This window comes from Syngnathus typhle, linkage group LG3 (assembly GCF_033458585.1).
Source record: "Syngnathus typhle isolate RoL2023-S1 ecotype Sweden linkage group LG3, RoL_Styp_1.0, whole genome shotgun sequence".
Taxonomy (NCBI): domain Eukaryota; kingdom Metazoa; phylum Chordata; class Actinopteri; order Syngnathiformes; family Syngnathidae; genus Syngnathus; species Syngnathus typhle.
In genome coordinates, this window is record NC_083740.1 from 10,376,290 (window position 1) to 10,399,365 (window position 23,076).

The window sequence follows — 23,076 nt, forward strand, 5'->3', positions numbered from 1 at the left end:
CACCCCTGGATGAGGATTTGTGTGTCACAGACAGCATAATAAATCCATATTCTGTGCCACAGTCAAATGAAGTGTCAACATCTTCAATTTGGAAACTTGCAATGGCTGAGGTGAAGCAAGTGGGGGAGCGAAGAGGAATGGGAAGGAAAGGACGGCGGAGGCACAAGAGGTCATTGGGGTTGTGTTGATAAGTCGCCTGCGGGGGAATTAATAGGGAGCAGATGGAGCTACCTTTACTTAATGTAAGGTTGTATATACAAGGAGAGAGATTTTTCAGTCTATATGAGAATGGCGTCTGACAATGACTGCTGGGACCACTCCTCCACCCGAGGAGGATTTAGGACATTCTTGTCTCACTGTGAACTGTGAGGTGTCTGAGGTTTAGCATGTCGTACGGGAGTCGGAAGAGCTGGACTTATGTTGTAAAATAGTCATGAAAAAAGGGTTAAATGAAAATGATTTGAATTTAGAGGGAATGTAAAGCCTTAAAAAAATATATATATGGAGATGCCATTTGAAGAATAGTACTTTTGTGAATGAGGACGATTTGAATATTTGTGTTTTGATCAGTCAGAGAACAAACCAATTACACCCTTTTAACAAAACAAATGTAAAATTGTAACAAGTTACTGGTCACAAGGTCACAGCATGGTGAAGTACTTGTGATAATGCAGCCTCACAATTCTGAAGTTTGTGGATCTCGGCTCTGGCCTTCCTGTATGGTGGCCAAAGTTGTCAGAGGAAACCCCCACATATTTATTTATTTATTTATTTATTTATTTATTTATTTATTTATTTATTTATTTATTTATTTATTTATTTATTTATTTATTTATTTATTTATTTATTTATTTATTTATTTATTTATTTATTTATTTATTTATTTATTTATTTATTTATTACAGTGAAAACTTGATGTGGTAGCAAATAAACAAGGGAAGATTTGGAAGCGGCACAGAAAAATAATCTCTGAAAGTTTACTTGTAAAATAGCACAAATTTCAATCAATTCAATTCAATTCAATCAATCAGTAAGTGTATTACTTTTTATTTAGGTCTTTTTTTTTTTAATTGAATTTCTTAACTTGTAAATGGTGTAATGTAGGGTTTTTCAACTGGTTTTGTCCAATGGCCCACAATTATAACCAAGAAGCAACTCAGGGACTAGTGCTTTGGCAAATTATTATTTTATTTTGCACCAAAGGAGGATAGACTCATACAGGCTACTTATTTGCATCTCTTTGTCTATTTTGGAAATCTCAGCTACATTTGACGTACTTTGCATGGGTAAATGATTCACAAAATCGTCTGTATCAAATCTAAATAATAAATATTTTTAAAAATGTTACAATTATTTTCCATTTCCAAATTTGCAGACAACCTGCAATACCGCCACGGACAACCAGAGAGCCGCGGACCACCGGTTGACAATCGCAAAGTAAGGAAATTAACTAGGTGGTGGTGAGCGAACGTATTTTTCTCACGATAATCCAATCACAATTTCCCAAAGTGTAGACGTGTCTACGATTTTTAATCTCTATACCACATGACCGATGTATAAACTGTTTACTTGACTCGAACTGTTGCAGTGATTTCTGAACCATAACGAGTTTTCGTCAACTTGACCCAGTGACAGTTATTTCTATGGACACGGCCAAAGAAGCAGAGTTACATGAGTGGGCCTATCACTCTTATCACTTCACTGATAATGGCCGTCACATAAAAGATGACCTGGTGAACTCCTCAAATGCCAAAGTGGCCCAATTAGCCACTATGCATTTCATACAATTTGCAAAGGGCAAATGTTCCCAAGCTGTAATTATGTACTCACATTGCCCACCTTGAGTGACCTTCCAACCAGTCTTGACGTCCATCTGTTGTAGAAGTAGCCATGACAGTGCTGAGAAAAAAAAAAAAGAAGTCGTGGTCTGGTCTGTCATTGTGTCTGTAATTGGTCAAGTACCGCTTGTTACCTGCAATACATAGAAAATGTCACAGTGGGTGATGAACATGGTGATAGATTGGATGCCGTTGCTCATGTTATTATTGCTACAGTGAAGCAAATGTCATCTCACAGCCAAAATCTTTTTTTTTATGTGTTTTCGATGTAAAGCTGCTCCTCATGTGCTGTCACAATGTTAATCTTTATATCCGTCCGCATGCACACAATAAATGTACATGACAAACGTAGATTAGATTCTGTCCTAAAACAAATAACTTTTTGTTTTGCTGAGCTCTGGACACTGACATGGTCATTTGACTTAAGATGATAGGCTTTTCATGATTTAGTTTTACATTATTCTAATGTACAATGTACAGAACTGTGGATTTAAATTTCTGGAAACTCAGGAGTGAATGCTTTTAATTGAAATGGTGCGGTTGACAAATTTGAACTGAAACAGTTTGAAGTTTGAATCTCTGCTATTGTCATCCTAATGTGTCATGAACTCTCAGTGCTTCTTTGAGTTAACATAAAGTCAACTGAAGACTTGAATTAAGGATGGAAAATGGATCGTTCGAAACGAATCTCCTAATTAAACAATGTATTACAGTTTCTGTCGTCACTGAGGTCCAGCTGACTTCAGTGCATACTGCTGCGAGGTTGGCCCTCACTTATGTCTCCATTGCCTGCACCTGACCCCAGGAGCCAGCGGTGGCCAAATTTAGTTTGGAAACCTGCCACCATGGGAGAGTCGACAGACCCATTAATCAGCAGGAGAACCCCCATCCCCAACCTATGGTGCAGGTCAGAGAAGGAGCAACACACACACACACACTGCCCAAAACAAATGATGGCTGGAACTTGAAAATAACTCTGACAGCGTTGTCCGCTCTTCCTTCAACACAGCATCTCCTAAATCCTCCATCACCTGCTTTCCACGGGCTTGCACCTGGCCATGGCTTTCCATCACTCTCTGTCTGGTCCTAGTTTGCTTCTCTCTGTCTGCGCCAGGTTGTCTGTCAGCCTGGGGCCTCTGGTCGTGGGGGTTATTTACACACCTCTAGCCTTGGCTCATGCTCTCTCCAGGCATTAAGTGCAGAGTTAAAAGACACAAAGAGGCAGACACTCACACTGACCTAGATGACCTAAACATTAATGTTAATTTTGATGGATTGATCTGTTAGAGTGGGAGCATCTTGGAAGATCTGATGAATGCGTACTGGTGGAAAAAAAATACTACATAGTGAGAGGCCAAATTGAATTTGACATTTACTATCATGTCTTGGATGAACTCGTAATGCTCTCGCATCTGGGAAGATGTGCAGCAGACAGCTAAGAAGTCTATCTTTGTCTTCTGATGTTTTTTTTTTTCTTTTCTTCCCACCCCTTTCCGACTTCTGGTTTTGGATGGAAACTGCAACTGCAAATGTCTGTAACAGTTAATTGACTTGCAATCAGTGTTTACTATCTTGCAATTATTACTTCAAGAAGAGATCAGAGGATGTGACACCAGCAGAAGGCATCTCATGGGCAATATCCCTGAGGTGAGGAAAGATGCCAGCGAGTAACCAGAGAGAATCTATCTGATAACCAACCGCTCTGCATTTATATGCAGTGTCACTTGTACACTTATCCTTTCTAATGTGAAACTCTGCTGGGAGATGAATGGTGGAATTGAGCTAGATTAATGAAGGTTACCAAAGTCCCAAATGTTTCTGCGGTAATTAGAGGCATTTGTTTATCAGGCAAACAAGTCACATCAAGAGCAAAGCTTTCATTATAATTTTTCATCATCTTAATAATTCAAGTGTAGCTGCTTCATTTTGTTCCCAATTTATCTTGCTAATGTTTTGAATACATTTGCGTAATTCTAACACTGATTACTGGAACAGTTTGTAACAGACGCCTTTAATTCAGCTTTGCTTACGCAAAATGTTGATATTGTTTCTGGGTATGTCGTAAGAGTGCAACAAATCATAGGGTCAAAGTTCATCGAGCAATTATCATGCATCATTTTAGTCTGCCTGAATATTTCATTTTTTTATTTATTTTTTATTTTTTCCATTTCATTTTGGCATTCAGGAGAAACTCATCAACTTTTAAAGAAGCCCAGCCACTTGAAGCAGCACAATGTTAAATGTCCTCTGGACTGATGATATCACATTAATGAAGGGTTTGCAGGAAATAGCTTCTCTCACCCAACAGAGTTCACAAAAAGTTAATAGATGACATATTATGCTCATTTCCACTACCTTATCTTTATAAGAGACTTCCCCAACAGGGAAGAAGGAGAGCAAAACAATATATTAACTGTAAAATCCCATCCTGCAAGAAATCAGTGGTTAATAAACTCAAAGATGTTGCAGCATTAAACAGAGCACATGTCCTGTCCTCCATCATTTATAAAAGCGGTTGTGGCGACTTGAGTTTAACAACACAATATTTGTAGCTACTACGAGTAAAGCAAATAACAGTTCTGAAACTTCATAGATGCATGACCACTGAATCTCTTTCTCCCTCAATCATCTCAGAACCAGCCTGGAATTCTATGTTGTTAACACGACCCGTCTTTCTTTCAGTCCGATGCATATTGACTGATTGTGTAAAATAAAACATGTCCAATGAAAAATATTGCATAATTCACAGTTTATTTAAATTTGGAGCCCATCTTAATATGAAGATAATTCTTTTTAGGAAATATGACAGCAAAATGTCACAGCTGCTCTCCTCAGAATTTGTTTTTTTGGACTGCATTGTTAACTTGTTTTGCATGTTTATGGATTCCCAAATGCCTCATAAGAAACGTTGTGTGAGATGCTTGCTACAGTAAAATAAGGCCATGGGAGATAGTGGAAAGATTGTTTGGAATTTTAATGATGACCACAGAGGCTTAGGAATTTCGTACAATCCAAACAGCACAGGTGTAAATTGAATGCACATATTCAACAAAAGCTAGGAATGCTTTTGCAAATATCAATGAAAGAATTTTTCAAGGCCAAGTATTTCAAACTGTAGGTATTCAACAAAGAGCATGATGATGGACAAATCTTAAATATCTAAGCACAATGGTGATCGAGCTGTGCCAAGTAGATTGCCACTGGCCCTGAAGGTCCGGAAATATTGATTTTATTTGTTTTTTGTTATTTGCTGGATGAGTCTAGCGTATGCCAGGAGAACTTGTCTTGCATGCTTTGCCAATTGTTTAATGCAAGGTGAATAAAAATGACTCTTGGTATTTTCTCACCTTGATGCTTTGAACAATCATAGAAGTCAACTTCCCCTTTGACTTGAATGACCATCTATCATCATTGGACCATTTGCTGTATGTTGCATTTAAGTGTTAGCTGGACAGTACGTGCCCACAAGTTGTCTTGCCCCACTTCCCTTAATCCGAAATCAATTCCAATTGGAGGTCAGTCTACACTACAATATAAATATTTCATCTCGGACTCACGTCAAGGGGCTTTTAAAGATGTGTGCTGGACCATGCTCCCCTCTTGCTGCCCTCTGAAAGTGACAGGGCTTGCGTTTTAGCCCACTTAAGGGCCAGGTTAAATCAATTAAAATCTATTATTCATATGGCAGTGCAGTGACCTCACTGAAAGCTCCTATAATTTCAGATTTGAAAAGAGAACAGGCCTTGGCAGTGAACTTTGGCTTCTCCGGTTTTCAAGAGAATACAGGAAACGAGTGACCTTGTTTTAAAGCTGAAGCCTTGGAAAAAAGATTGGCGCTCGTAACATAATGTTCCAAGATAAGGTCTGAGTCACAGGCCTGGGCAAACCATGAATGCGGGGTTGTATTAAAATGGCTCTGATAATTTGGACCTTGTGTGCATGTGCACCAGTGGCCCCGTGCATATTTTGAAGAAAATTGGCAGCACATTTTGGATTGCAGATAAATACAGCCGCGCTTTCAGTGGGGCATATCATCTTTGCATCCGAGCTTAAAATCACCTTCACGAGATCACTCTGAATGGACAAATCTGCTCTTGTGCAAAGTGCAACTATTCTCATTGTAAGGAAGAAATTCAGTTAGATGAGACCCCCGTGCATGGCAGACTTCTATTTAGTCTCATAATAAGTAAAGAGGAGTCCAAAGGAGAGAAGTCATCAAGACCTGCTCACATGTAATCATGCCCATCTCTTGATCTGTATTTTATTCTGAACATCTGCACTCAGTCCCCTTTTCATTTGAAAGGAAAAAATGGAAAATGGAGGGCTTCGAAACGATGATTTTCTACATTAGTGAACTGTATTTTTTAGAAAATGGCACATTAAATGAGGATTGCGAAAAAAAATTTGGGATGAAAAGAAAACTACGGTGACGAATGAGAACTGAAGAGAGGGAAAGTTAAAGGGATGGACCTATTTCCAAGGAATCATTTCTATCCTTTTGTCTTTTATTTTGGATTGTCCTTTTCCCCATGATTCCACGAGGTATCAACTTGTGCATGCAAAAGTTTGCTTTATGAATCAGCTTCAGTTTCTTTAAGAATAATGTGACACAAATCTGGGCTAAATCAATGGATGAAAAGAAGAGTCCCCCATTTTCTTCAGCTAAAAACTCCTTACTGATTACAGCGATGTGTTTGTGTCGAGAGACCTGAACACGTTGACACATCTTGTAACACATCTCTTTACACGCAGGTGTGTTTTAGTCTCGCACAACCAATGGTTGATGACTACTGGTGTAGCGCATTAACCAGTCACACGATCCCAACCTCTTCATACTCTCGAGCCTCAGCTGGTGTCGTTCTTATGGGAGCAGAGTAGCCATTTACACCAACATACACAATGTTCACGGACACCACCCTCATATGGCTCGAGGGCAATCAAGGAATGTCAAAGATGGTTTCAACGCCTTTGTATCTGGCCTCTTTTGCCAACACTGTACGCCGGTGCTTCTATGTGATTCCAGACTGTGATGGCCCAGAAACGTGCTGCGAGTGACTAAAATATAATAAGGCCACCCACCCTACGGGTAGAATCAAATGGTGATAAAACGCGGATGGCTTTGAAGTCCGAGTTTGTCTTTCAAATTGCTAGAAAAAGATAAAACCTCACTTCTCTGAAGGAGAATTCAGAAAAGTATCAGATTCACAGCCTTATTTATTTGCAGCCTAAAACTATTCGACTTAAAAGGTACTATCCACTTACTCCAGTAGAGTGAGCATGTTGTTTCTATCTAATTGACACTAAGCTCATGGCTATTACCATGTCAACACTGGATTACTGCTGCCTTTGAGCTTGTGGAGTGGTCGACTTGGCCCACATTCAGGCCTTGTTTTCCTTTCCACTCTTGTCCTCCGCTGCTTGCACACTTCTGGTCAGGCGAGCTCATGTGCGCTCCTATAAAGACACACACAGTTGAAACACATGGAAACGCTCTTTGTCTCACATTTCTGTCTTTCCACCCCATCTTTTTCCCCTCATCTCCCTTACACAAACCATGTTCCAGCAACGGACGATAATTCCAAGGCCAATTTCACCATCACTGTAAAGTCCCCCCTTTTACAGGATCCCCCTTAGTTCAGAGACGAGTGATTGGACAGTCAGAAGCTGGATTGGATGTTGGTGACTGGCCAAAACATGGCCTCTGGTGAACAGAGACAGTAATTAGCACACGGCAACCATTAACAAACACAGATTAGAGCCGAACCAGCGCTGCCATCACTGTGGCGTATGTGTGTGTGTGAAAATAGATATTCACTAGTGAACTTCATTTAAGCGCTTTGTATTTTTTTGCTGCTTTTTCACCTTAACAGAGGTAAAAGTTATGTATGGGAGCTTAAGATCAGGGGATGGTTTGAGAATAATTGTCAATTTTTGTCTATGTGAAGCCCTTTGAGACTGCTTGTGATTTAGGCCTATACAAATAAACTTGACTTGACTTGACTTGTATTCATCTGTTTTGTACTGAAAGCCTTATGAATGGGTGTGTCAGGGGCCAGGGAAAAATATATAACATAATTATATATATATATATATATATATATATATATATATATATATATATATATGTAGGATATATATATATATATATATACGTATGTTGTGGTGTTTCTAATGTACTGAAGCTCCATCTGCCTGCAGCGTAAAACAGTTTGAGCACCCCTTTGTTGTGGGTGTATATTATTGTAAACTGGGCAAAAAGCGTATAAAATTTGACTTCCCCTCTTTATTTATTCCCACAGTATACCCGTATGTCTTTGTGCTTGTGCGTTTATGTTCAGCCTCATTTCCTCAGTGCCTGCTGGTCACTTTTGGCATTTGGTGAAAAAGATGCTTTTCATTCCCCAAGGCTCGTTCACTTCCAGCACTGTGTGAGATGGGGCTGTGATATGTGGAAATTATTTTTTAACCGCTATAAATCGCTGATTCCCTCCCTCTTTTTTTTCTCTCTCTCCCTCTTCCTCCCTCCATATTTCTCCCCCATAGCTGGTGAATCTGCCCTGCTGTGTGCGCTTAATGAAAGATAAGAAGGGGCCTCCACCACTGACACTGAGCCACGGACCCTCAGAGGACCACGCTAATCTGCTTGGCTCCTAATGGAGGCCACTTTGTGTCTGCCGAGGATCATTTCATATCAAACAAATTGTGTCCTGTGAAACCCATTACATTTTGGGCCCTTTAGAGATGCTTCACCCTTAGCTGACACATAGAGGACATTCTCAGGCTGACTTCTGATGCAGTAAACATTCCCAAAGATGTTCCTCTATGGAGCAGCCCTTTGCCAGTTCAAAGCGAGGCTTTGCGCATGGTTAAAACCTGTTCAAGCTTAGAAAAAAAGAGTTCTTGCAATGAAATGAGGACACGTGAATAAAAGAGACCAGAGTGGGATATTAAGTGACTGACAAAGGGTTAGTAATGTTTCATCTTTGTCATCTTAAATGTATTCAGATGACTTTTCTCTGCGTGGATTGTAGTCGCATGTGTCCGAAAGATTGGAAACTTTTTCGAAGAAAACCATACCCACATGTTATCATTGTTGTATTTACTGGATGCAACAAAAAGCCACAGCTGGGGTCACAAATTTTGCAACACGGCCATACCATATCCCTCTAAAAAATCAGATGTTACTTGCTGGAGTAGGAAAAGTGGACTGAAATAGCCGCGGCGAGTCGGATTTGAAAACACTATCACAGACATGTTCCTAATATATCTCCAGTCACCCTGCAAAACACAACTGTCACGGTAAGCGGCAGGCGCAGCAGCGAAACATGTTGAGTAAATTTCTATTTGTATTGACAATAGTGTAATCTGCTGGGACAGTGTCACCCCTTGTGCAGGTCATCACTCTTAATGTTTCTGTTCGCTGTGTGTATTAATGTGTATGTTTTCCTGTGTGCGTTTCATCGCAGGCTCGTGTGTCTATGTGTATGCCATCAGTTCTGCTGGAGAAAAAAAAAAAAAAACAGGGAGGGTTTGGGAGTTGAAAATGATCTGGGGCCGATACATATGAAATAGGAGGGCTCATACATAAACATAGCACCAAGGCCCCGGGGCCAGGCAATCTACGAGGCAAATTGCTCACCAGTCAGCCATGGAGGCCGCACTGTTTACTATGCATGAGGTCTTGTGACATGCTTTAAAGCCGCCCCTAAAACTGGATGACTGGGCTTGTGCTACTGAAAAGCAACTTTTTCCATTGCTATTATACGACTTCCTATGAAATACTGTATACTGTATGCAGTGGGCAGAGCACAGACCGGCATATTAACTCTATGGAGCTGTTGCACAATGCAATGTAGGTGATATAAAATAACATTTTTGATGCAACAAGCATTTTTGATGCAGCAAGTTAGTCTCACAACTGTGCTGTGTACTCAATATTGTGTCGGGAGATCCACTTGGTTCACAATAACAATGGAAAGGTTACTCAAACAAGCACATCACACTGGGTACCATGTTATAGATTTACCACTCATGCTAGTTTATGATGTTTGAGAAGGACATTTTTACTTTTTTCTAATTAGGGAAAAAAAGTGTATTCAGACATGAATATAGCATAATAAAAATCATATATTTGTTACATTTACAAATAAACACTCTTTGGGGGCTGTTATTTACTGTAATTCAGCCCGAGTTGAACATAAAGAAGTCAACTGAACCACCATAACAGCAATGAGGACATTTAAACAAGCTACTGGACCACAGCTGCACTTACCAGCCCGGAATCCCAGGGGGAGCACTCTTCAATTCAATTCCAATCTGTGACCCCTAGGGCCCAAGTTCAAGTTCAAAGTCAGGCAACCATGGTGCCATCAGCAGAGTTGCCCACCCACATGTCCCAGAGTTAACTATAGACCGACTCTAGATCAGGTCAGGACAAATTGAACAGGAGATCTATTAAAATGTCCCTTTGCGTGCAAGTGTGTGCGTGCGTGTGTGTGTGTGTGGAGGAGGGGTGTGAAACAGGGATGGCAGTCACATTGCAAACACCTTTGCTTCCCCTCTGTCTCTCTTTTTCTGTCCATCTGCATTTTCTCTCCCTCTCCCTCTCCCAGGCTATAATTATGCTAATAGTATGTATATAGCAGTGGCCCCAGAGGCTTGGGGCATATTGAAGGCTCCCAGGTCTTTCTCTCCTGTAACAGTATTAGGGTACTATTGAAAAGCAGACGGCGGGTGAGAAGGGGGGCAGGATAGAGAGATAGCACGTGGTGGCAAATGGGACATGACCACCGTGCTCTCTGTCACGCCGCCGCCCATTGTCTGGCCAAAGAAAAGGGCCTCCGTCACCAGCGGGACGATAATAAAGAAAAAAGAATGGGCTGCGCATATTAAACAACACAACGGACCATGCAGACCAACCTGCATGGGTACGCTGACGGGAAAAACACGTGAAATGGGGTGCTGGTTTAATGGGAGAGGGAGGGACTGAGGGAGTGAAGAAGAGAAAAGGTTGCATCGTGTGGAAAAGGCACAAAGAGGGCGAGACAAACACTGATAACTGTAAAGTACGTGTTTGTTTTTCTTTCGAGACACCTGCTAATGTCAAAGGCCTCGGTCGATGGAGGATAAAGGCCATTTTCCCACAAGCTGCTCATCATTGTTATTCATCTAATTGTGTTTAAAATGAGCCAATTATGAAATCATATTTTAATTTCATTTCATATTCAAGAATAGATAGTTTGAAAACTTTATCACCACCATGAGATTGTTTTTAACTGTCCAGGCAATAATTTCAATGCAATGTTTACAACTGTCAGGTTATCAAATAAAAAGGTAAGGGAGTTTTCATTCTGTTGGTATTTTCCTAGACTTTGCACAGGTAGAATTGGGTATCCAACTAAACTCATAAGCGCGAGTAAAAAAAAAAAACTGAAAAATTATGATCACATCTGAATTTGTAGAGGTAAATATAAATGTCCGTAAAAAACATTGTTAATAAATATTGAAAATGCGTGTACAACACCAGGCACTCAAACTATCACAACCTAATTTTTATTCCCGTAAGGAAGAAATACATTTTATATACAGTGAATTTTAGGGAGTCCTAACAACAGCAATAGCGGAACAGTCAAATCACCATAGGGCCAATGAAATATTTTCTATGCCATCACCTGATCCGTATTTTTTTTGTTTTTTTTTAAAGTCTTCTGATCCGCTCTTAAATGTGTCAGTAAAACCTTTTAGCTTTGGGGGATTCTCAAGACCATTTTGATGGCCACTGTCAGATAGGGAGCATTAAGAACAACCACTAAGTCTGCTCGCCCTTTGCTTCTACTGTGATGCCAACTCAACTCACAGTCCCAAGTACAAGCGTTTTGCCAGTCTGCTAACCCGCCCCCAGCCATTGCCATCCCCCTCCGTGCCCTCCTCTGTCTTTGCCTGAGTATGTTGAGAGGTGTCAACAGTGGAGGCATGGGTGTGGAAGGCTCGAGCATGGTTCACGGCTATCGCATGTGGCCCGCCAGCTATGCAGCGTGGCAACCATCTGTCCACATGTCACACAGTGAGTTGCTCTCTCACTTTCTCCCATGCTCACTCTCTCACTTCCTGCCCTCTTTCCATTTTTTCCTCATCTTCTGCAAAAGGTTAGTACCCCATTAAAGGAGCAAAGAGGGAGGTGGTGAAAAGCAGCGACAACTCTTTGCTCTTTAGGAAACAAGTAAGCTGCACACTGTAACATTTTACACACAATGCAAGCTATTAAAATCTATTTACAAGGCTGAATCAAAAAGTCGATCAAGCATGATAATGCTCACGTGTGTTATTTTAAGAAAAAAGATGTAGTAGTTGGTTATTGCACAAACTCATACTGTTTTCGATTCAATTTTGTGTGTGTACGTTTTTTGTAAGACAAAAAGGCAGCACCATTCACAGACCAGCGAGTGGCAGTGTGTCACAGTTGCAGCAGACCACCTCCAAGCATCTACTGAGATTGCATATACAGTAAGTGTGTACATCTCTAGGGCTGGCCAGCTGTAAAGGAAATAGATTTCTTTTTCAAAAGTGCCCTTGAGTCTGAAGTGAATTTCCAAACATCCTTGTAATATACATGTTTGTGTTTGTTGAACTTAACATGTGTTTTAGAGGTATGTGTTGAATTGTCTTCACCATATAGACAGCCACAAAGAAAGTAGTGGTAGCAAACCAACTCTAATATTGTCATCAACGATTCCACCAGTAGAGTTATGACCTTAAATACCTGGAAATGTTCAAAGATCGACACTATTCATCCCAAAATTTCCTCTCTGAGCATTAAACCTGCTGTGTTGTTCTTGGCAGTCCACAGACGGACCAGATCATCTCATGGACACTGATACTTTCCTCTGGGATCCATTCTCTTCTCAATTTGATGGAAGCCAAAAGGGGCCTTTGGCCAGAAAGGTCCCATTATGTTTTGGGGGTGAAAAACACTTCAGATCACCTCTGGGTTCAAGCAGGATGACATATGCCATGTTCAGCAATGAAGAATTCTGGGTTATACTTTTGAAGTAATGTTCTGCTGCCCCAAAACTTTGCAATGCATTTGCCTTTGGATTGGATATCGAACGTGTGGTCTACATAAACTATCTCATTAGCTAGCAACCAAAATCTTTGCTTTCTTCAGCTCTAATGTGTACAGTGTGCCAAAATGATTCGTGAGTCCAGAGCCCACATTGCTCCCTGTCACATTCCCACCTCATGACCTCATGGCTGCATGTATGCATTAAACAGATGTGGGCTGGCTATGAGAGGCCTGAAACAGGATAGGGCAGCCTATAGCCTTTAGGCTGGTCTTTTCTGGCCTCGGAGCCAGGGGCCTGAGGGTGCAGAGGGCAGGAAAAACAGGATAGATCTCTGTGCGTGTGCAGGGGGTGTTTATGAAAGGGAAACAGCAATAAAGAAAGACCCGCCCCTTCCCATGTGCTACCCATAATGTTCAGGCAGGCTTCCATGTCAGCATGATGTGAGAACAGTGAGTCCATTTTATGCTGGTGCACAGCAAAAAAAAAAAAAAAGGATGCAACATGTTGGGTACTCAGTACAATTTATTACAAGTGATGGGCCTCTGCAGATTTTCTAAACCCATTCCAATGGTTCAGAGCATATTCTATTATCCTCAAGGCAGTCACCAAAATATCACGGTTGACTTGCATGATCTGACAATGCACATTAAGCATATTGTTTTTTTTTTTTTTGCCAGATGTCAATGGTGGTGCTACTGGGATTATTTATTTATTTATTTATTTATTTATTTATTTATTTATTTATTTATTTATTTATTTATTTATTTATTTATTTATTTATTTATTTATTTATTTATTTATTTATTTATTTATTTATTTATTTATTTATTTATTTATTTGTTCGTTCGTTCGTTCGTTTGATCATTCGAGTATTGACTACAAAGTGTGCTGATATCTTAATAAGGTTGTTTGAAACCACTTCTAAGAAATGAAGAAGGATTATTCTGATCAAGGGGGTTTTTGCATTGCTGAGTAAATGTGTACCGGATGACAGAATTACCCAGATTCACTGCAGTTGATTGATAGCCCACTGCATTGTTTGCATGTAACACAGCCACACACTGCGTCTCACTGCAGCGGTGCATGGAGAGCCACCATTAGTGAGACTGACATCCACCAAGGCGAAACACTCTAACTAGCTCAGAGCCTCAGACCCATCTATTCTCAATATGCCACATTCTTATTCATTTTTCCCCAAAACCTGACACTGCAATCTGATGATGAACCAGCCCCATTATTTTTGTAGGAAGTAGGAAGAGATAGAGCTCATAATGTTGAGCCATGCTACAACCAACATTATCCCTCTATGTCAGAGGTTGGTAATATCCAAGCAGTCTGGGAATCCGGGGGTGCATACGGAATGATGTCATTAATCCTCCAGGGCAATCTCTGCCTCTTTTTTTTTTTCCCCAAGACTAGATGCACCAAATTCCGAGCCACATTTGCATGCTGCATAAGATACCAGATGGCTCGCTGGGCTTTGGGTACGAATTTGATTTATTTTTTATTGCTTCATTCTTCTTCTTTTGATTCTTACTTTTCGAGCCAAGGTCTCAGTGGATGGACTGGTGAACAAGATGTCTGAAACGAGAGGCTCAGAGTGGATGTCTCTAATGAGTAGGGTTGGTTTTGTCCTACATTGGTATGAAAGAAAAGCAAATTACCCATAGCCATTGCAGCAAAGACCCACATTGGCTACACTTTCAGTGCAACCCATTGATTAGAATCTAATGATGGTCAGCAAAACATTATGTAAAGCGTAGGGCCATTCCCACCAAACCATTTCTTGGTTAACTTGTTATTAAATATAACTAATAATTAAAACCATCATTTTAAAAATGTATTTTACGTATTTTCCCTGTATGTTGGCAGGATTAGATCTGCATCCCTTGCATCCTTGCAAGTGATGTGAACAAAGCCACAATCTCATGGAACCCAATGAGACAATGCTGTCCATTTGAGTCTGTCTATGCACTCATGCAAGTGTGCTTGATCTTCTGTTTTTCACGGATATCACGAAGAAGAGCCAGAAGATATTGTCAGCCCCTGGCCCGTTTGGCCAGAATTCAACATTCCTCTAACATTGATCCGTCGCTTCAATTAACGCTGAGGTTTGTCTCCAATCAATTCCCATCCCACCCCCTGTCCTTTGGTTCTCTATTTATCCAGCTCTGCCTTTCTTCATTTTTCACATCATCCCCTTGTGTCCCTGGATGGCCGTCCCTCCTCAACATGCTCCTACCTCACACCAAAAGGTCTTGGGGGTCAGTGCCTCCAAGGTGATTCATAAACAGCCGCTTGTGAAGAAAAATCAATACTTTATCAACAAGCCACAAGAGGCTTTTACACTTACCCAGTATGATCTTTGTGGTAAAGGCCTGCGAGCAACCATCTCCTCCTCTGGTCCACTTTCTTGCTAAGATAATCAGAAGCAAAGGAGGGGTTGGGGCTTTAGAAAGAGGAGGGGCCAATTGAGGCAAGGAGGCAAAAGCAAAGTAGAAAGGATTGTGCAGGGTCTAGAGGCTCGCCGATAGAAGAGGGATTTGCTGCTCCGTTGCTTTTAGCTTGATCTGCATCTGATTAAGGAGAGAGGGCAGAGTGTTGTCCTTCACCCCAGTGCTCCCCAGTCCCACCATTATGTACCCTGGCACTGAGATCCATCATCCACCTACCACAGGCCTTCCTGCCATAGCTTGGGGACTTATTAGACTAACCCTGCACTGTTCAACACAACCTCACTCTGCATACGGTACATACTGTACGTACACTGCGTCGTCCATGCATCCCAATGCCCAAGATGAAGTACATGAATAGATACATATATACAGATATGAATAAATCAACCAAAAAGCTTCTCCACATACACACACGCACGCACGCAATTTTAGGCGGACTTACAAAGACAGTTGATGCAGACTTGAAGAATAAATTATGAGATTCTGCAGTCATTCAAAGCATCCTCCCCAACTCAATAAATTCCCAGAGTCATCTTTGGTCTCCGAGGTCTTTTCACATCTTGTCCTGTAAGCTTTCATGCAACACACCAAGATGTGAGTGAAATTGGAAGAACCTGACACGAACTAACATCAATCCTAAAGTTCCAGCCCCAGTGTCGTCATGACCTTGGGTTGGAATGACATCTATTTGCTGGCTGGCTGCACACATCTTTTTTTGCAAATTGTATGGGCCAGGCTAATTTGTTTTTATGCACGTTTAGTCAAGAATGTGATGCCACGTTAGCTTTTGGGAGCGGCGCCAATGTAGCTTGAGGATCTGAGTGACAGACAGAAACAGGGTGATTGAGAATGATTGTTCTGCCAGTTGTTTTGATCTATGAAAAGAGCCAGCCACTGAACGCATCCTGGAATGAGTTCATGGACATATAGAAGTCCTTCTGGGACTACCTAAAGCTGAATATCATCATCTGTACACAGAAAAAGGCAATGACCGTTCAAGCTCAAATACGAAAAGATGACAGATTGAAGGAGACGAATCTTTGAATCATAAGCAGCACACCTTAAACATAAATAAATGATTGAGGATTATACACATTTATTAAATTCATATGTGTAGCATTTCATTCTCTTGACCCCGCAGCAAAACAATTGCAAGCCTTTACTCAAGTGAAACGTAAACGCGATTCATCCAAGAAAATATTTGCAGTCCTCAATGTTGACTTGACCTCTTTGCTGCAGACAACTGTAAGCTGTTGTCGCATTATCTCTTCAGCAGAGAGCACAACACAATCGAGTCTCAGATTCAGACGCACACTCCTTTACTTGTAAAGAAGAATAAAAAACAAACAAATGTGATGACGCACAGCCCACCGAGCGCACACTCAATAGATTAAATAAACACACACAACCATTCACACACACTTCACCCCAAGGAGCTCCATAAGATGATGATTCTAAGTGGCCATGGCTGACAATCCTTCCAAAATAGTATAATTTTTCCACATTGAAATGGTGGGATCCATAGCGGTATCTTTTTCCAAGATCTTAAACCCCCTGGCAGTACCCGTCCCCCCTCAGGCACCTACAAGTCCTTCTGACAAGCGGCCGTCTTCACGTTACGTGACAGAAATAGTCTCTATGACCCACACATATACATTCTGCAGTGTGCAGGTTCATATTCAATCATATATCGCCCTTAACCCCAGACGTCTTCTTTTTCACACGCTCTGCACATACTCACTGGACAACACAGAATGTTGAGGTGGAAAGGTCCTCGTGCCGTTACGGACCCCTGCTTAGTCTTCAGCTTTCATACACACGCACACACACAGACACACATTGGCGTACTGTACCCGCAGGGTCATGTCTGCAAAGGTCACATTCCTTAGATGCAGTTCACATATGTCTTCATGATATACTATATGAGGAAGGTATGTTCTCCCCTCAATATACTTCACACTGTAGCCGCAAAGCAGATGAACAAAAATGAGCAAAGGGCAAAGAGTTTATTTGCCAGTGTTTACCCGGTTTTGTTCCTTAGAAGTCAGTCTTCTGCCGTTTCATCTTGTCATATACTGTGATCATTTTGTTTGACTGAACGTGGAATTGTCATCAATTTCATATTCCTAAATTGGAGAAAAAAATTCCTTTTGTCGTCAAACACGAAACTAGGTGTCGTGTGTATTTAATTTAATTATATGTTTTGATGTATTTATTATATTAATAAAATCAAGAGCCGTGAAAATTGAAGATTGCGTGTGCAGCGTATAGTCTGTTCTCTTCCTTTTCATCCACGATACATGATTGAATTTGTTCACTTTATGTATTCATTTCCCATTTGGCCGCGTCCCCGAGCGGTAATGAGGTTGATGCAATATAACAAGTCCTCATCTACTGGTAACATAATGGCAGTCAATCAAATCGATTGAAGATCCAAACCTACATCCATAAATAGCCTGCTGCCACAAAACATAACGCTCACATTACCAATTTGACTGATAATAAAAATTAAACAATGCGAGTCATTTGAACTTTCTGGCGTTAATACAATTAAGAAGAGGAGGTCAGTGGCCATATTTATAGCAAGTGTTTTTTTCTGTAGGATATTTCATGACAATTCTGCAGACGTACGTGCAGAGTATGGAAAATATTAATCATTTTTGCAATCTTAATTGCATCTCACATCTTAAAAACGCTAATTTAATACCTTTCTCCAACCCAGCAATGTTAGTTAATGTATGTGTAAACAAAAAAAGCCTGCAGAAAATAGATGAGGTTCATGTAAATGTGTCCACTGTGATCTCATAAACCTTGACAAGAAGAATGCAACGTTTATGCATTATTTAAGGGTTCAAACCAAGGTAAGGTGCCTATGGGCGATGATATTTCAGTCCCAAAACAGCACTTGTGACAACACACCAAACAAGTCTATTGCATGATATTGTCAAAGCGCAAAAGCGAGAAGGATCGTTTTGATCATCGCTTATTGGTTTGTTATGATGATAAAAAAAAAAAAAAAAAAGATTCTCACCTCTTTGGTCCAAATTATTGATGTCATCCGCCATAAACTAGAAAATAATCCGCTAAATAATAAATGATCAAGTACGCGTATTTCCATAATTCCAAGATTTTTTGTTCTGCATTTGAGACACAATGGAGCAGTTACAGAATAAAAAAAGGGTATGCTGCCAATCTAACATGATAAAGAAAAAAAAACACTACTACAACAGTTCACCCATTGAAGTTTTCTGTGCTTAAAACTGCCACAACAACGTGAATGGACAATGTAGAAAATGGGGCAAGATTTTGAATCAATATAAATCACCTTGCGCTTGTGACGTTTGACTATAATAGTTCTTTCATGCACAGGACATTTGATAGCCGCAATCTGACCTCTCAGCCGCCCTTACCTTCTCCTCGACCACATCAAGTAAAGCGTTCAACCAACATTTGATTGAAACTGGAATGAAGCAATGCAGGAGGATGTGATATGGCTTCGGGGATGGAGTGCAGTTTCGACACAATCTCACTCAGTCAGAGTGATATCAGTAATATCAAGTATGCTTGTATAGCTTGAGGTTATTCTGTGGGATTAGAAATGGCATTATCTCCTCGCGCTGGGTTTCGGTTTGTGTCAGTCAAAGCAAAGTCACGCATGCCATCCGGCAAAGGCTATCAAAAACATCACATGGGCTGGTGCTCCTCATTCAAAGGAAGGCCTCACGCAAAAATACAATTTGCATAAATATTCACTGCATGATTCAACACCTAAATCGATGAATTGTGTGTCTGATTAATTCACTAACATGGTACCTGCTGGAGGATGCTTTTGATAATGAAAGGGGAACTACGTTTGCCTTTGTAAACAGCAGACGAGTCAGTCTAACTGCTAAGGCTGCTTGTGTGTAGATTTGCATACAAATACAAGTAAAAGGCAGCTTTTGTTTTTATTTATTAGTTGAAATATAGTCAATTAGGAGCGTAAACATGCAGACCTAGACTTGCGTTTTGTGCAATTCTCCCACATCCACATTTACCAGAACATCAAGTCTGATTCATCCCCGATTGTGAAAGCTCAAAGATCATTGCCCAAAAACCCGCAGATGCATACAACACATCTGCATACATATTCTCACTTCCCTCAATATCTCTTTAGTGACACGCAGACCTCCCATCCTTTCGTCCACATTTACATAAAATAAAATAATAATAAGCACTAAAAAAATGATTAGCCAGCTCAAATTTAATTCCTTTACTTCAGTTTTGTCATGAGTAGTTATTAAAAATGTCCATGTTTTTCAGCAGAACATTTGTATAGTTACATGATTTACGATTAATTATACGTGTACACTACACTAGTAAAAATTATTACTATTATTATTATTATTATGACCATTGCACTGCATATCCGTTGTTTATTTTCTCAAATAGATATTGTTTGATTAGGTGGGTGGACCTAATGTAGGGTTTGCGTGTGAGTACTCAAAAATTAACTTTGTTTTCAGGTTAACGATAGCTACATAAAATGACTGTCAACCATTTACGAGAGAAGTGGTTTAAGAGTATGTTGACTTGAAATTATTCAAATTGGTTTAATCTCCAAGAAAGACAGAAAGTTACCAAGCAAAAATAAAGGCAAAACATTGAAATCCTTTTAAACCAAAGAGTAAGAAGATTAAATTATTGATTTTATCTGACAACAAACATCCACTGTCCATTTCAGTTTCACCTAAACATGGCACTTATTGTGTATTTCAATCAAACACACGCACACATTGACACACACTTTTTTGACTCTGACTTTGACATGCACATTCATATGTAGGTCAAGGGCGCAAGGGGGTAATAGGAAAAAGCCAGAGGCATATCTGGGAGGCAAATGATCTCATAAAATGATTAAAAGGAGATTTTTGCCTACTGAATCCATATAAAAAGGAAACATATTTCTTAGTGCTTTGTAGGTTTATGTGTAGGTGCATGCATGTATTTTGTATGTGTTGGCGTTATTCTGACTCAACCATCTAAAGCAGAGAGCAGGCAATGCAAGAGACAGGGATGAGAAGAGGTTGGTGACTATCTCCAAAGATAAATCCAATATCCTTGCTCTATTGAAGGCTTTCAACCAGACAATAAAGTGAAACCACCGCTCGTTACATCACCCACCATCAGTGTCTCAGATGAGGAGGACCTTGCAGAGTAAATTGATGTTAATTGTTGAGTTTCAAACCCATATGACAGAGATACTGTAAATGTATTTCTGTCTTGTGATATAAAGATAACTTACACTCTACTTTGCGGAACTGTGGTAAGTTTTCACATGGTGACAATGACATGTTTACTCTAGATTTTACCGCTCAAACGCAAAGAACACAGGACAGCTCAGCATTGGGGCCTGAGTCGCCACATGAAAGAGGTATGCATCCTAAACCGCTTTCCCTGTAATAATGTTTTTGTATTTTTTTGTGCAAAAAAATAAATGAAACATATACCGTATTTTCCGCACTACATATAAGGTGCACCTAAAAACCTCCAATTTTCTCAAAAGCCGACAGTGCGCCTTATAATCCAGTGCGCCTTATATATGGACCAATATGGATTCGTGAATGAGGACTAGCTTATTAAAGTAAGATTTACGTGTTTATTTTGTGTGTTGTGTGATATTAACGTTTGAGCAACGTTGAGTTATTGATATATTGTTATTGTTTTCACTATTTCGAGTGTTACTGTATTGTGAGTGCATTAACGTTTGAGTCACGTTGAGTTATTCATTCTATGCGCCTTATAATCCGGTGCGCCTTATATATGAACAAAGTTTTAAAATGGGCCATTCATTGAAGGTGCGCTTTATAACCCGGTGCACCTTATAGTATGGAAAATACGGTACATAGAGAGAGAGAGAGAGAGAGAGAGAGAGAGAGAGAGAGAGAGAGAGATCATCCATCCATCCATTTTCTACCCAATCTGTACTCACTTGTTTAAATGGAGCAGAAGACAAACTCCAATTAAGCAACGTGTTGATGAACGCTAACTTTGTGTGCAAAGAGAAAGGTGTTGATTAGTCGCTTTAGCGTGGTCAATCCCGACCCACCGTGATTAGTTATGGCACACACCCTTGGCCCAGCCTGGAAAACCTCTGTCTGCTCTCTAAAAATCCCCACTGCCCCAGCTGTCCTGACTGCGGAGATGTTCACGATTTCCCCTGGGCGGCTTTTTGGGCTGGGAGGGTGGCTGAACCATGGATAAATGAGAACTTTTTGGACAGCGGTGAAGTGACCCGCATGTTCTTTGGTCATCTTTACATCTCTGCTCTTGTCCTCTCTTGTTTTGCTCCATTTCCCCCACAGGGCATGGCTCTGCCTCACTCTCATCCCTTTTGCTGCTGCACTAATGACAACAGCCTGCACCATTAGTGTTGCTATGATGACAGCACACAGATGTTTGGTGCCACTTGTACAAAGAAGAAAAACAGGACAGGAAGTCAAGTCCACTCATGCAAATGCCTCTACCGATAGAACACATGGACAACTAAGTGACAGCTGCACCATGCTGGGTCTTTCTGTGCGAATCTCCTTCTGATATGCAAAGCACCTCACACATAATACTCTATACATCACAAGCACAGACACACACCTATCGTATCGTTTTCATTCCTCGTATCAGAAGAGATCAGCTTTGTAGTCATACCTGGTGTCAAAGGATCATCCACACCACAGATGACAAACAGGCATAATCAGCTCTCCTGAGACTCATCCTCGTGCATCCACACTTATTACAGCCGGACCGATACACACATCAAACAATCAGGGGGCACTGGCCTGTTCATACACACACACATATACTGCAACATATTTGCACACACGCCGAATTGTATTCGCATAATTGCACGCACTGCCAACACTCATTGTCATCACATCAACACCTAGTGTATCTCATATCAAAGGAGTTGTCCCTTTGACCCTCTGTGGCACATAGACACTAATAATAAAATCAACTCCAAACTAGAAAGTGATATACATATTCAAATGACTGGCTGAGCTTAGCTGTCATTCCATCAGAGTGGATTTGCATTTGTGTGATGTAGTTATGACTACTTCCCATGTCTGGTCCACCACACTGCACCATAATAACACAGCATGCATATGAAGCTGTGGCAGACCAGGAGCTGATTTATCATCTTACCCTGGCTGGAGGCTCCGTCTGGCCTGTTTGAAGTGACACCAGAGTGTCAGTGCGACCAAATAGATGCACAGAGATACAGATATAGGTGTTTATGCATGTGTCTGCGGGGGTGGGTGTGCGCAGGCCTGTATGTGTGTGTACGTGTGTGCACTTGTGTGTCTGGGGGCTCACCCGAATGATGCATGTCGTCTAGACAACATTTGTGCCCTGCGTCCGAAAGGGGTGATTGTCTTATGCAAATGAAGCCACACTAGCTGTGACATTCTGTCCAGCATGTGGGTCATGTGATGAGAGGGAACAACGCAAAGTGGTGACGGTTTGCTTATCGTCTATGTGACTATTATTCATCACAATCTCTATGAGCAGTGAAAGGTGCAAGCAGGAGAAAAGCCTTTTATTTTCATTTGCAGCAAGATGGTTAGGATAGTGGACGAATACAATTCAAATACACATCATCTTTATTTTTTCCATCTATTGAAAATGAGGAACAGTAGAAAACCAATTTGTTAACGTTTTCACACATGCAGGAAAATGTCAACA